Below are 15,606 nucleotides of genomic sequence, written 5' to 3'. Positions count from 1 at the left end.
GTTCCAATCTTGTCAGGGGTTTTGGGGAATGATATTCAAGAACTTCTCAAAGACGTTACCTGTACAGTCCCCAGACCACCGCTTTCTTTTTCATAGCGAGATAGAATATGGCAGCGTCCAGAGGATCGTTCTGCCTTTGAAAAGATGCTTTTGCTACCTGATGAATAACAGAGGTATAAAAATACATTAATATATAGGTAATTCCACACACGCTCATTTATAATACTTAATTCAGTAGTGCAGCAAAACCTGACTTTGTCCTACTTTTGAATCTCAAAGAATAAGGCAATCAATAACTATATATGTAAAGATGTACAGTGCCTGTATTCATACCCCTTGACTTATTCCAAATTTTGTTGTGTTACAGCCTGACTAATTAAACATTTTAAAAAAATGAAATACAGAAATATCTCATTTACATAAGAATTCACACCCCTGAGTCAATACATGTTAGAATTAACTTTGGCAGCGATTACAGCTGTGAGTCTTTCTGGGTAAGTCAGAGCTTTGCACACCTGGACTGTACAATATTTGCACATTATTCTTTTTAAAATTCTTCAAGCTCTGTCAAGTTGGATGTTGATCATTGCTAGACAGCCATTTTCAAGTCATGCCATAGATTTTCAAACTGATTTAAGTCAAAACTAGTCTTGGTAAGCAACTCCACTGTAGATTTGGCCTTGTGTTTTAGGTTATTTTCCTGCTGAAAAGTGAATTTGTCCCCCAGTGTTTGTTGGAAAGCAACAGAACCAGGTTTTCCTCTAGGATTTTGCATGCGCTTAGCTCTATTCCGTTTTTATCCTAAAAAAACTTCCTAGTCCTTGCCGATGACAAGCATACCCATAACATGATGCAGCCACCACCATGCTTGAAAATACGTCCCCTGTAGCTCAGTTGGTAGAGCATGGCACTTGCAACGCCAGGGTTGTGGGTTCGTTTCCCACGGGGGGCCAGTATGAAAAATGTATGCACTCACTAACTGTAAGTCGCTCTGGATAAGAGCATCTGCTAAATGACTAACATGTAAAATATAAATGAAGAGTGGTACTCAGTGATGCGTTTGATTTGCCCCAAACATAATGCTTTGTATTCAGGACATAAAGTTAATTTCTTTGCAGTTTTACTTTAGTGCCTTGTTGCAAACAGGATGGATGTTTTTGGAATATTTTTTATTCTGTACAGGCTTCCTTCTTTTCACTCTGTAATTTAGGTTGGTATTGTGAGGTAACTACAATGTTGTTGATCCATCCTCAGTTCTCTCCGATCACAGCCATTAAACTCTGTAACCATTTTAAAGTCACCATTGGCCTCATCATGAAATCCCTGAACGGTTTCCTTCCTCTCCGGCAACTGATTTAGGAAGGACGCCTGTATCTTTGTAGTGACTGGGTGTATTGATACACCATCCAAAGAGTAATTAATAACTTCCCCATGCGCAAAGGGATATTCAATGTCTGCTTTTTCATATTTTTACCCATCTGCCCTTCTTTGCAAGGCATTGGAAAAGCTCCCTGGTCTTTGTGGTTGAACCTGTGTTTGAAATGTACTGCTCGACTGAGGGATCTTACAGATCATTGTATGTGTGTGTGGTACAGAGATGAGTTAGCCATTGAAAAATCATGTTAAACACTATTATTGCACACAGAGTGAGTCCATGCAACTTAAGTGACTTGTTAAGCAAATATTTACTCCTGAACTTGTTTAGGCTTGCCATAACAAAGGGGTTGAATATTTATTGACTCAAGACATTTCAGCTTTTCATTTTAAATTAATTTGTAAACATTTAAAAAACACAATTCCACTTTGACATTATGGGGTATTGTGAGTAGGCCAGTGACACATCATTTCAATTTAATCAATTTTAAATTGAGGCTGGAACATAACAAAATGTGGAAAACGTCAAAGCATGTGAATACTTTCTGAAATCACTTGGGCTCACCTTTTCAATACACTGACAGAGTCCTGAGCCACCAGCCCACGCCCATGGCGCGTAGTTCAGGCCATGTGGGGTTTCCCTTCTGCAGGGCAGGCAGCATGTTGAAAAGCTCCTCCTCAGCCTCAGAGTGGAAAGGCCAGGCGTAGTGACAGGTGGACAAGCCTGGAGAACCAAATACAGGTTATCAGACAATCAATCATCACACAAGTCTACATAGCACGGGCAGGGCCATTGAGGCAATCTCCATTTTGAAGTAGTTCATTTTCTTCTTCACAATTTGCTGATCCCTCCTGATGACTCAGTTAGACATGACTCCAACAGGGTCAGCAGGAGGGATCAGACAATGAAGTTAGAAGTCCCACCCAGTTGACTACATAAAATAGTGGAAGCCCTCATTGGCACTGTCCATGCTAATACGGCTTTTAGCCACTAGAGGGCTCTATAATTCTCTATGGGTTGCAGTAACTTTATATTCACACAGCTTCTAAGGCAGCATTTCCCAAACTCTGCCCTGGGGAACTCAAGAGGTGCATATTTTGGTTTTTGCCGTAGCGCTACACAGATGATTCAAATAATCAAAGCTTGATGATGAGTTCATTATTTGAATCAGCTGTGTAGTGCTAGGGCAAAAAACTAAACATGCACCCCTTGAGTTCCCCAGGGCAGAGTTTGGGAAACGCTGTTCTAAGGAGATGTACATAAGGTTTACATACCAGATTTCATGGCCCCATGTCCATCGGGTCAGTTCTTATAGCCCTGGTGTGATACGGTGCCATCTAGCGGTGAAGCGTGGCAGACTTTGAATGCAGCATCTAATCATTCTCAAATTAATTAGAGGCTAATTCTATAGTCTATATACCAAATCTGGAGTCAATCTGACTTATGGTTAATGAAAATATTTGTAAGTATTTTTAGCATTTGGATATTTGACCATGTCAAGGGGAAAGCCCTAATAAATAGGCTAATCAGTATAGGTGGACCATGCAGGAGTCAAACCCACAAGTCTAGTGTCGCAACAAGATAAAGGCTCTAACCAACTGAACCTCCGTGGGCTGCTGTGCTGTGCTGTGCTGTATGCTATACTGTTGAGTTCAGCCTTGCCTACCTTGTCGGAGCAGCTGGGCGCGATGGGCAGGGGGCAGGGTGGTCAGCAGGAACGTATGGAGCCTCACAGACAGCAGGAACTTCAGACCGCACTCATCCAAAGTCTCTCCACCTAGTCAATGAAAATAACATGACCATCTACAGTACTTCTCCTCACAGGCTTTCTACCAGAGTAAAACAAATACACCCCCTTGGGATATGGTTTATATTAGTTCATAAAACAACATTTCTTAGGAGAAGGACTATGGAGGGCAGTTTGTGTAGGGTTAAGTGAGATGCCGAAACTTTGCTCTTGCTCTGGCTCTCCCTGATGTCGGTGCTGGTGGTGGCGATGGTGTCGGCCAGGGCCATGAGGGACATCTGCTCCATGCGGGTCAGGCCCGGCAGGCTGGAGTGGAGCAGGTGGCTGGATAGGACCTGAGCATGCTCGGGCCCAAAGAAGGTGGGGCTGTACTGGGACAGGTCTATGACCTTAGCACAGCCATCCTCCTGGTCGCTGTCCATGGGCTCCAGGTCCTCCACACCCAACCCGCTGCTCTGGAAGAGGTCATCGTAGGCGTCCGTCTGACTGGACCCGTGGCCACTGTCCCCACTCACGCTGGCCACCTTGTCTTTGGGCTTGGGAGAGCAGTCCTCGTCGGCCGCCAGCAGCGCGTACAGGGGCAGGGGAGGGATGGAGTCAATCTCTGTGTAGTCCGAACTCTCGCCCTTGCTGAAGGGCTTGGAGTCCCTGGTGGTGCTGCCGCCGGTAACTGTGTAACTGGTTCCGTTCAATAGAATTAGCCAACGCTTTGTGAGCCGATTACATTCCCATGGAGGAACAAACTGGACTGCCCCGTTATACAGGAGTGGAGGGCAGTGTGACTGTGGTTCAGTGCTCTTTCTTACCTGCTGAAGGCGTGACATTGATCACCTCCACACCGTCTGGAAGTGCCAGCTCCCAGCTGTACAGCCTGTGAGTGGTCAGGGTGAGACACTCTGCAGGTTGGATGTACAAGGCTTGTTCTTCTGAGCCGCGGGGGAACTGAACGTGTCAAAGTTAAAGGGGCAATTCAGAGGTGATGAGGTTACATTCGCCCTCTCAGGCGGAGCGCTGGTCTTGTCTGTAAGGACACACAAAAACAGATGAGTCAAGGAGAAAAAAAAATTGGGAGCCAAGTTAAAGCTAGCTGGCTTGCACACAACGCTCAACACTTTCAGATAGAAATGAAGCCTTGACTGTAGTTGTTGGTACACACCCATAATGATTGGGAGAGCTGCCAGTTGCAGATGCCACATATGCAGGAGGGACCTGCCAGTCTGGGTAAACTCTACCACTACCAGGAAGAAGTGGGCAGAGAAGCCTGGCTGGCTGGAGGCTGCAGGAGAAAAACAAAACACACAATGACATGTTTATAACAACTGAATGAGATGGGACTCAAGAGCAAAGTAAAGGTTGTATTAGTGAGTGTGTTTCCTTATCCTACCAGTGTCTGTAGCGGGAGGTCCTGAGTGTTGTCTGTCCGATCACTGCCCAGAAGGAGATCCTCCTCAAATACATGTAGCAGCTGAGTCTCCTTCCCCTGCTGCAAACCACATAATTGGGTAGACTTTATTGTCCCCAAGGGAAAATTGGTGGCAGTTCCTCCTGATTTAAGGTGTACTGGTTAGGCTGCAGTATAAAACATCTATGGCATGGCTGACCTTTTTATTGAGATCAGTGAAGGCTGCTGTGAAGAAGACGGCTCATAATACTGGCTGGAATGGAGTTAATGGAATGTGTTTGATACCATTCCATTCACTCATTCTGTCCATTGAGCCATTAAACAATGTGTTAAAATAGAATTCAGTCAGGTATTGAATATCAAATCAAATCAAATTTTATTGGTCACATGCGCCGAATACAACAGGTGCAGACATTACAGTGAAATGCTTACTTACAGCCCTTAACCAACAGTGCATTTATTTTAAACAAAAAAAGTAAAAATAAAACAACAACAAAAAAAGTGTTGAGAAAAAAAAGAGCAGAAGTAAAATAAAGTGACAGTAGGGAGGCTATATATACAGGGGGGTACCGCTGCAGAGTCAATGTGCGGGGGCACCGGCTAGTTGAGGTAGTTGAGGTAATATGTACATGTGGGTAGAATATTCGAGTGCGCTCGCTATGACTAGCAAACCCCAACCATGGAGCTGAAAAAGGTCAGTGAAAATCTGCATGTCGTGCAGATTCGTCTTCCAAAGATGTATATTTACGAAGTCAGTGATGGCATCCAGCTCAATTATACAGCCTGGTTTAGCGGTTGATTGCAGGCTGATGATGTTAAAAAATTTGCCGACATATTTCTAAAAAATATATATTTAATTTTTAATTTTTTTAACAGTTAATCATTGGTAGATACCAAGATTAGTGAGAGTAAAAATATAACATTTATCTGAGATAAAACAAAAATCTTGTGATTGTACTGGTTGTCGAATTACTGATATCTCAGGGTTGGAGAGCTCACTGTTTCTTGGCTTCAATAACCGCCTGGTAGAGCCTCAGTGAGTGACCATCACTGGCCACGAAGCAGGCACTGGGTGAGTTGCAGTAGACACCTGCAGTGGAGAAAAACAATTAAATCTGCTGACAGTAATTGTATCTACAGAGTTTTCAAAGGTCAATCCACTGACTGTCTCCTTCCTTACCAAGGCAGTTGCTGGGGATGAGTGTGGGCAGCCAGGCTACGTTGGAGAAGGCGGAGGAGTGGAGAGAATTGATCCTGGCTAGCTCAGATACCCCTCCAGAGAAGGACAGCGGATCCACCGGGTCCAACCTCCACAGGATGAGCTCGCTGTTAATGGCATTGGGGTCCTGCGACAACGGCGCCCAGGGACACCTGGCTTGGCCTGACCCTGAGGGGCTGGGAGAGTGCAGCCAGGACACTGTCCACGTCGGGGGTGCGCAGGGCGTTGAGGTGGAAGCGGTGGCCGCAGTAGCGCGACTTGTGGGACACGCTAAGAACGGTGGAGAACGCCGACTCCCACTGGTTCAGGGAGCCGTCCGCGTTCGTGGAGATCATCAGCACTTTGGGGGTGAAGATGCTGAGGCGCAGGCTGTTGGAGGAGGCTGCCTTTGCTCTGGCCGTAGGTGATCAGCACCGAGGAGGGGTGGGGCAGGCCGGCGGGCCGCCATGTTGGATGGCCAGGTCCACGTTCTTGTTGCAGGCGTACATGACCACGCTGCGGCTCAGAGAGTTGGCGTCGCCCGTGGGGAAGACCACAGGGATCCGAGACACAAAGGACACCATGGTTTTATGTTATTATAATGCAAAACAGAAGAAACTAAAATGATGGGTCAATCAGTCACAGCGCACAATAAGTCACACCACATATACTATATCTAATGTATCTTCTATTATGATGGAGAATGTTTGCTGATGCAAATACAATATACATTTTTGAAAAATGAAACCATGAACTGCGTAGGTCAAAGATGAAGTGCATCTTTCAATTGTAAATGTAAAACAGAAATGTCAGTCAGGTTGCTTCCCTGATGAAGGTAACGTACCTGGACCTGGCGGAACATGCCGGGGTGATACTCATCCAGCCAGTCAACGTGCCACACCAGCAGAGAGCCGTCCATGGGGTGTATACTGAACAGCGTGTCTGCCCCTCTGTTCAAGTCCTCCAGTAGCACCTCCAACTGGTGCTCCACCGCTGCAGCGGGCAGCTGGATGGACGCCACGTCAGGTCCTCATTCTGCCGCTCGCCTAGCAGCCTCCTCCTCATAGTCAGGCTGTGGGAGACAGACATACACACAGGAGAAAGCTCACACCCTAGTCCTCATATCCACACCACTAAAGGGTAAATACGTGATAAGCTCTCAAATGATAGATTATTCATCAGTCTTTTGCTTTCGTTTCGGTAATTATCAAACTGCTCTGGAATTCTAAAACAGTTTAGTAAGAATAGAGTTATGGATAACTTTTTGTCATTGTCAAACAATTTATCAAAAGAGGCATATAGAAAATTGCACTTTAATTTCAAGATTAAAAGTTTATCATATTGCCTAATGCCTTTTTGAACGACGTGTTGCGCAATCTGGTAATGTGTGAAAATGCAGTAATTTAGAGCGCTGGGTGTATTCCCTAGGAACCAAGCGGAAGCAAACAGCCAAAAACAGGGAGGGACTAACCTGAACTTTTCCAATAAGAAAATGCTAAATTATATTATAAAACGTTTCCATTGCAAAACGTTTTGCTACGGTGTGCACTAATGAATACACTGCTGCTCTCTACCTACCCTCCTGGGAGTTTGAGTTGTGCTGCTTCAGGAACACCTCCATGGCCAGGGTAAGGTGCAGCTCCTTGTTGTTGAGCCAGTACACGGTGAAGGGCCCGCCAGGCTCCTCGTCATCCCCCCCACACAGCGACGTGATCGAGGGCAGCAGAGGGATATCTGCACCAGACAACACACCCATATCATCACTAACTCTGTACAGTAATGTGTGTGTGTAGGGCCCAGTGTTATTCCTGTTCAGGTTACATTGCCAGGAAACACTTACATTTTAGTCATTTGAGGGCCTAAATATGTGCGATGATGACTGATCCGTCAGATGTGCTTATAAGACCAAATCTAATCTTTTTCTTATGCAATCATGAAGTACAGTAGAGTTTGTGAGAGGCTGTTAAAGAGAAGTTTTATCCTAGAATGAACTGTTACGCAATGCAAACATCCTTGAACAATGCTACTGAACTCCTTTATTAACGGTGACAGCGGCTGTTGGTTTGTGTCTCGAGTACCTGTGGCAGGGTTGATGCTGGCAGCGATATGGAAGTGGCAGAGAGCGTTGGCATGGGGCATGCTGTTGGTCTTGTGGTTGTAGTGTGTGCTCTGCTGGTACGGGAGACGGCCGGTCAGGGAGGGCTGGGCCACACCTCTCAACGGGGCTCTCCACGACTCCTGCAGGTTCGACTGAGGAAAGAGACAAAATTGCTCCTAAGTAGGGCTTTGGAAAGCCAGACTGGAACTAAAATAGTAGCTCTAATATCGCAGTCAGTGTTTTTAATGAATAATTCTGCAAATGTCAGCAGACTTTCATCACATTTAAATTTGCATATCCATTTTTCCCGCAATGTAATTTGTCTCTTGCTTAATCGTATCTGGCGAGACGCATAACCATGGAATGACCATCTTCACGTTTTGTACACTAGAAGTAATGAGGAAAGTGCATCTGATCTTTACAACTAGTTACTAGAGCACCTCAACAAAGGCCAAAATACATTAAGCAAAAAGAGCAGAGGTACAGTAATACAAGGGTGTACTATACAGAAACAAGGCCAATTGTCTTAATGAAGTTCTCATGGGCTGCAAAGCCTGGAAAACAATCTTCCAATTAATTCTGCCCTTTAGCTCTAAGTCTGCTGCTCTCTCATCTTCTCACCAGCCTGATGCACTATGAAGCGGCGCTGGAGACACTGTTCCTACCTCCAAGGGGTTTCTGCCCTGCGTTTTGATACGAGAGGGAGTCTTCTTGCTGCCGCCTGTCAATTTGAATGAGTCGCTGTTCTGGCCGTTCTTAACATGACTGAGTGTGTGTATGGACAGCAGGGTGTCACTGGGAAGCAGGGTCTCGGCCCACAGGCGACACACACTGTCCTTACCACAGGTCAGTAGCACATTACACACAGAACCCCTGGAGGGAAGAGAAACACAGAGGATAGAGCTTTGTCAGATCAGGTATGGACAAACAAGGACAATATCAGTGCTTCTAAAACCTTTAACGATGGGCCTTACCGTGGCATGTACTTGCTGGTCTTCCTCCAGGGGCGGCAGGTAGCTTAGCGGTTAAGAGAGTTGTGCCAGTAACCGAAAGGTCGCTGGTTCTAATCCCAGAGCCGACCAGGTGATAAATCTGTCGATGTGCCCTTGAGCAAGGCACTTAACCCTAATTGCTCCTGTAAGTCGCTCTGGATAAGAGTGTCTGCTAAATGACTAAAAAAATTAAATACAAAAAAGCCTGTTACAGAGCGTGGGTGAGCCAGGTAGACAAACGAGAAGTCCAGAGCTGTGCTCCGGTAGGGTAAACAGCTTGGTCACGCCAGCCTGCCATTTATTGGTGCTGTACCACACTTTGACCAGACAGACGTCCTGAAAACCACAGCATCACTGGGATTTAGTACACATTTACTACAAAGGCTCATGGCTATTTGAGTGTGCACTTCTTAGTGTGTCATGTGTTTCTCTGTAATGTCTTTACTTTAAAATGAACATCTTTATGACACCAAACGCCACCCACCTGTCCGGCAGTAGCAAAGAATTCTCCACCTGGAGAGAACTTCATGAACTGAATTGGGGAGGCGGTTCTATGAAAGCAGATGAGAGGGAAACGACAATATATCAGTCATCCTTGAAAATGTTTTTGGGAATAAAAAAATTAAAGCAGGCAACGTTAGGACTATTTCATAGTGCAGTTCCTACTTGCAGTGACAGATACACCTCCAGGGACACTGAGGATCACCAATGGTCATTTCTGCAAGTTCTCCTTCCTCATCCAAATCATTGCTGATATTAGACCACAGCTGGAGGCTGGTGGACACAGTTAGGAGATGACTGTCTGTGTGCATCAACAAAAACAAACAGACAATGAAATAAAAACATATTTGAAAAACACAGGTCGTTCTAATTCGGAAAGATACTAAATAAACGTAGCAAAAATTGTTTTACCTGTGGGGTCCCAGGCCAGGTTGCGTGCTATGGACTGCAAAACAAACTGTCCACTCTTCTGCCACTGGTAGCTCCGTTTCTATATGTCCACAAGCATTCAAACAATCAAATCCAAATGTCAATATCAACTCATTAGGAACAATAGATGTATAATTTCCTTGCATATATAGTATTACGAACTAATAATGCAGTGCAGTCATTAAGAATCAATTGCTTCTTTAGAATCAATACAATTAGCACTTACTGCTGATGCCCGGTCCTTCTGGTTCATGAGCTGAACCGGTTCAAAGACACAGACTATGCTTCCATAGGAAGCTGCAATCTGTCAGCAACAATGAAGAGAGGGGACATTTTAATCAACGTGAAGACCGTTTCACTCTGATTATAACAAGTACCATGCACATACTTGTGACTTTTGAGAGAACTGTGAGTTGCAGACCAATGTGGAGAGTGAAGATAATCAAAGACATTAGTACTGAAATATGTATCAAAGAAATGAGTACATAAGATAGCCCAATTGTTGTTAAGGCATCCTCACAGATTGTCATTAGCCACATGTTCAGGGAACCGAACAGAATGAAATCCTACTCAAGGAACAAATATCCAAGATCCGAAAAATGTATTGGGACCTTAGAAATGGTATGTCATTTTACTTTAAGCATTTTACCACATGCTAAATGTTTTATGTTTACTTTGCATAATTTGAAATCTACACTGGACCAAATAAAATAGCGGCCCTTATGTGCACCAACAGTAATACCGTCTACCCTGGTATGCTACAGGAAAGGTATGGAAATCTGGATACCGCCCAACCCTAGTTTCAGGCAATATGGCATTACAGTAAAAACAAAAGCCTGCTTTTTGTGAGTTACTGTGCTATACTTTGTTCCATCTCGTTAAAATGTACCGGAATTTGGAGGACCATTCAGCGTTTGTAATTGCTTCATAATGCACATATTTTGCTGCTTAGCTACAATATAGCCTAGCAAATATCTGGTCAATATTGCTATAAGCTTAGTTACAATATAGCCTAAAGTAAATAGGCCTATCAGGGGTGTCAAACTCATTCCATGGAGGGCCTAGTGTCTGCAGGTTTTTGTTTTTTCCTTTCAATGAAGCCCTAGACAACCAGATGTGAGGAGTGCCTTACTAATTAGTGACCTTAATTCATCAATCAAGTACAAGGAAGGAGCAAAAACCCACAGACACTCAGTCCTCCGTAGAATGACTTTGACATCTGTTGCCTAGATGGTCAATATTGATAGAAAGCAACGCCATGTAAACAATATGACATGGATGGATCCACAAGTAGGGTCATAGTAGCATGCAAACTCTACTGGTGCTTTACCAAACAGCATTAGCATAAGTTGCTGATAAACTACACCAGACACATAATGTTAGCGTAGCATGTGCCCGTGAAACAAGGCCACTGATCAATGAGACATGTTCAAATCAAATCAAATTTTTATTTGTCACATATTCGTGTTTAGCAGATGTTATAGCGGGTGTAGCGAAATGCTTGTGCTTCTAGCTCCGACAGTGCAGTAATATCTAACAATTTCACAACATATACCCAATACACACAAAACTAGTAAGGAATGGGATTTAAGAATATATACATATATGGACAAGCAATGACAGAGCGGACTAAGATACAGAAGAATATTATAGAATAGAATGCAGTATATACATATGAGATGAGTAGTGCAAGATATGTAAACATTATTAAAGTGTTACACCTGGCACCACATGAGTAAAGCGCTCTCGCGCTGTTGATGCTGCCCGTTTGCTGCTTCTGGTGTAGCATGCCTTAATCAACGGTTATGGAATGCTTGCGCTATGCTTGTGGTGTAGGTTAGTTTCACAGTAAGTTGCAGTTAAAGCTGTGCTTGACCGAACAAAATATATGGGAGCAACAACAGGCAACCATGTCTCTTACCTAGCCTCCCTGTAGCGAGCAGTCCACACAGCCCACCTGGATGTTCCCATGCTTTGCCCCTGGGATGATTTGTAGCCTCTCAAAGTCACTGCCCAAAATCACAATGTCACAGCCAGAGGCATATGCCTATCACATGAGAGGGTGAGGTGGGGGAGGAATGTCACTCAGGATAATTCAATGTGAGTTTAACTTGTAGTATGACTTTGCATTGTTTGACACCGACGAACATACAGTATGATACCTATAGAATAAATCAAATCAAATTTTATTTGCCACATGCGCCGAATACAACAGACATTACCGTGAAATGCTTACTTACAGCCCTTAACCAACAATGCATTTATTTCTTGATAAAAAAGTTAAATAAAACAACAACAAAAAAGTGTTGAGAAAAAAAGAGCAGAAGTAAAATAAAATAACAGTTGGGAGGCTATATACAGGGCGGTACCGGTGCAGAGTCAATGTGCGGGGGCACCGGCTAGTTGAGATCACTGCACCTGTACACAGCCATTCTGAAATTAGCCCACCCAACTACCTCATCCCCATATTGTTACTTATTTTGCTAATTTGCACCCCAGTATCTCTATTTGCACATCAACTTTTGCACATCTATCATTCCTGTGTTAATATGAAATTGTAACAATTTTGCACTATGGCCTATTTATTGCCTTACCTCCATAACTTTACTACATTCGCACACACTGTATATATATTTTCTGTTGTATTTTTGACTTTATGTTTTGTTTACCCCATATGTAACTCTGTGTTGCTGTTTTTAATCGCACTGCTTTGCTTTATCTTGGCCAGGTCGCAGTTGTAAATGAGAACTTGTTCTCAACTGGCTTACCTGGTTAAATAAAAAGATGGGGTGGGGGTGCAAATAGTCCGGCTAGCCATGATTAGCTGTTCAGGAGTCTTATGGCTTGGGGGTAGAAGCTGTTGAGAAGCATTTTGGACCTAGACTTGGCGCTCCGGTACCGCTTGCCATGTGGTAGCAGAGAGAACAGTCTATGACTAGGGTGGCTGGAGTCTTTGACAATTTTGAGGGCCTTCCTCTTACACCGCCTGGTATAGAGGTCCTGGATGGCAGGAAGCTTGGCCCCACTGATGTACTGGGCCGTACGCACTACCCTCTGTAGTGCCTTGCGGTCGGAGGCCGAGCAGTTGCCATACCAGGCGGTGATGCAACCAGTCAGGATGCGCTCGATGGTGCAGCTATATAACTTTTCGAGGATCTGAGGACCCATGCCAAATCTTTTCAGTACCTGAGGGGGAATAGGCTTTGTCGTGCCCTCTTCACGACTGTGTTGGTGTGTTTGGACCATGATAGTTTGTTGGTGATGTGGACACCAAGGAACTTGAAGCTCTCAACCTGTTCCACTACAGCCCTGTCGATGAGAATGGGGGCGTGCTCAGTCCTCTTTTTTTTCCTGTAGTCCACAATCATCTCCTTTGTCTTGGTCACGTTGAGGGAGAGGTTGTTATCCTGGCACCACACAGCCAGGTCTCTGACCTCCTCCCTATAGGCTGTCTCATCGTTGTCGACACTGTTGTGTCGTTGGCAAACTTAATGATGGTGTTGGAGTCATGCCTGGCCATGCAGTCATGGGTGAACAGGGAGTACAGGAGGGGACTGAGCACGCACCCCTGAGGGGCCCCCGTGTTGAGGATCAGCGTGGCAGATGTGTTGTTACCTACACTTATATACTAATACATACTAATTCAATGAATACACGTACTGACAAAACGCAGACCATCACACATAAGCAGTACAATGTACCCGTTGGCACACAGTAGAGGACAAAGAAACAAAAATAGTCTGATATTGATCCTCTCAGTGAAATACTTTTGGTATAGTATCAGATTCTCTTCTCCGAGCAGTGCCCAACGTCAGTGATACTGCTGGACTAGCACAGAGCACTCTTAACCAAAGCAATAAGTGTTCTTCATTACTTATGCCATGCTTAAACTGTAGGAAAAATGACGACTGTTCCCTGAAATATCTTACCGTGAATGGTTGATTGTTTATGCTCCCTACAGAAAAACAATTATCCCCTGGGTTGACAGCCCCAGTAAGGACTTGGTGAAGATTCATAGTCCTTTGTAACCCTGTCTTCCTGCCCTCACAATGTGGCCTTGATCCAGGTCAGATTAATGAGAAACCAATGTAATGACGTGGTCATTGTGCTTTCCGGGCAGTCATAAAGTAAGTTATCCTGTGAGAAAGAGAAACACATCAGTTGTAAGTTAGTTGGGCTACAGACAGCTAAATCACTAGCTAGGTAACTGATGGCCACCAATATAATCTCAGCAAGACAATATTCAGTGACAAACGTTATCAGTAGCTACATGTCAGTGGGACAACTGGGTTGACAACTTGGTACAGTAGCTACAACACTTACATTTTAGTCATTTAGCAGACACTCTTCTAGATTAAGCAAGTCGTCCACTTTAGGTGTGCAATGCACTACTTAGCTAACTAGATCACAAAGTTGGAAATAGACAGTCATTTAGTTTAGGGTATAGTTGGGTGTCCTTTTTCTATGCATTGGACCTAGGGTAGCAAAGCCAGTGACATTTGTCTGAAAGGAAAATGACTAGCTAGCTAGGTATAGCTGGGCGGTAGGTAGCTTAGTGGTTAAGAGCGTTGTGCCAGTAACCGAAAGGTCGCTGGTTCTAATCCCCGAGCCGATTGGGGGGGAAATCTGTCGATGTGCCCTTGAGCAAGGCACTTAACCATAATTGCTCATGTAAGTCCCTCTGGATAAGAGCGTCTGCTAAATGACTAAAATGTAAAAAATGTATAGCAATGTAGTTTACAGCTAGCTAAATGGAACTGGCCCACACAGCCTGCTGTAACTAAAGATGAACGGTACAGCTAATGTAATGACAATGTTGAGATATTAACACAATTAGCCCACAAGTTGCGTTAGATACATATCACCATTCCTACATGGAAAACAAACCGGCATAGCAATCTGGAAAGAGGTGATTAAGTTCCGTGTGCCAACTCACGTGACGCCACTACTGTTGCGTTTTCACATAGCTTGTTGTGTCAAAATGCACTTACTTCTCGTCGTTTGTCATGGCATGCATGCATTGCCACCTCGCGACCTGCTAGCACAAGCAGTCTGTAATTCAGTCACGTTGGTACCTAGCTAGTCTTCTTGCAAAATGTCAAATAACGGGACAATTTCAAGTAATATGCTGCACACGTTAAACCATTTAGCTAACTGTGATAAAATATTATAGCCAACAGTAGTTGTACTCCTCTACCGTGTGTTGATGAAACCGTGCTTTGCATTGTGGTCATTGTAGTAGTTGATGGCTCAAGGATGCTGTTTGCAGAATGGTCTGCCCCGCCCCTCTATGGATGGAGGATTCCCTTTACATAGAAGAGGCTATACGGCACGCCAGGGGCCTCATTTATAACCGTTGCATAAATGGCACAGTACATTTCTGCGTGCGCCATTTCTGACATGTCTGCTCATGTACAAAAATATTGAGATTTATAAACTTGGCGCACGCCATACAACGCATGTTTGTGCGCGCGTGAACGAGCATTAAAACTCCGCCTGGAAAACGCCCTCCATTCACCTTCCATGGTGACAATAACGCCCTTTATTTGCAGTATAATTTTGAAATATTGGCATTAGACCAAGGCATGCAAAATACTAATTGTTGTTCAATATTTACTTTATCAATAGATTATTGGTTTCATATGTCCTGCCTTGATATAGGCTCTGAGATAAAAGGCAATGATGTCGCGATCCTATCGCACAGCAATACTATAGCCTATCCATACTGTAAAATATTTTACAAAAGCTACCGGTCTATTTACTGTGTCGGCAGAATGTTTTACTTTTTAGCAGTAATTTATGCTGTATCTGGAAAAGGACTGTGTCAGTTTCTGAAAGAGAAAACAGTGGCAAATTGTCATGTA

At 44.1% G+C, this 15,606-nt stretch overlaps 1 pseudogene; it reads right to left on the bottom strand.

Moving 5' to 3' along the window:
- The window catches only part of LOC121587178, a 31,017-nt pseudogene extending 16,039 nt beyond the window's left edge, over window positions 1–14,978 (bottom strand).
- Between the last annotated feature and the right edge of the window lie 628 nt (window positions 14,979–15,606).

The sequence above is a fragment of the Coregonus clupeaformis genome, chromosome 18 (assembly GCF_020615455.1).
Source record: "Coregonus clupeaformis isolate EN_2021a chromosome 18, ASM2061545v1, whole genome shotgun sequence".
Taxonomy (NCBI): Eukaryota; Metazoa; Chordata; class Actinopteri; order Salmoniformes; family Salmonidae; genus Coregonus; species Coregonus clupeaformis.
This window is presented reverse-complemented; position numbering and strand designations above follow the sequence as displayed.